Source organism: Lupinus angustifolius, chromosome LG09, assembly GCF_001865875.1.
Source record: "Lupinus angustifolius cultivar Tanjil chromosome LG09, LupAngTanjil_v1.0, whole genome shotgun sequence".
Lineage (NCBI taxonomy): Eukaryota > Viridiplantae > Streptophyta > Magnoliopsida > Fabales > Fabaceae > Lupinus > Lupinus angustifolius.
Genome location: NC_032017.1, coordinates 6,649,279 through 6,649,708, shown reverse-complemented (window position 1 = coordinate 6,649,708; position 430 = coordinate 6,649,279).

The window sequence follows — 430 nt, the reverse complement described above, 5'->3', positions numbered from 1 at the left end:
TCCTAAACCATCTCAAAGGTTTTGGAGTTAACATGGGTTTTAAGAAACCCAATATTTTTATGTTTGGATGTTTGTGAAAATATATGTTTGTGAAGATATATGTTTGTTGAGGAAATGTATTGAATAATGTATGTGAGAGAGAACACATCGTGACATAGTGGCGTCCGAATATGACACCCAGATCTTCTAAACCATCTCGAAGGTTTTGGAGTTAACTTGGATTTTAAGAAACCCAATATCTTTATGTTTGGATGTTTGTAAAGATATATGATTGTTGATGAAATGTGTTGAATATTGTATATGAATGTTGTTGGGAACTTTTCTGTGTGCAGGTGTTTGTCATGTTTAAAAGTGTTTCGGTTGTCGAAACGGACAAAAGTTGGTATTCTGTCCAAGTCCCTGTCGCTTGGGCGATAAACTCTAGCTTGGG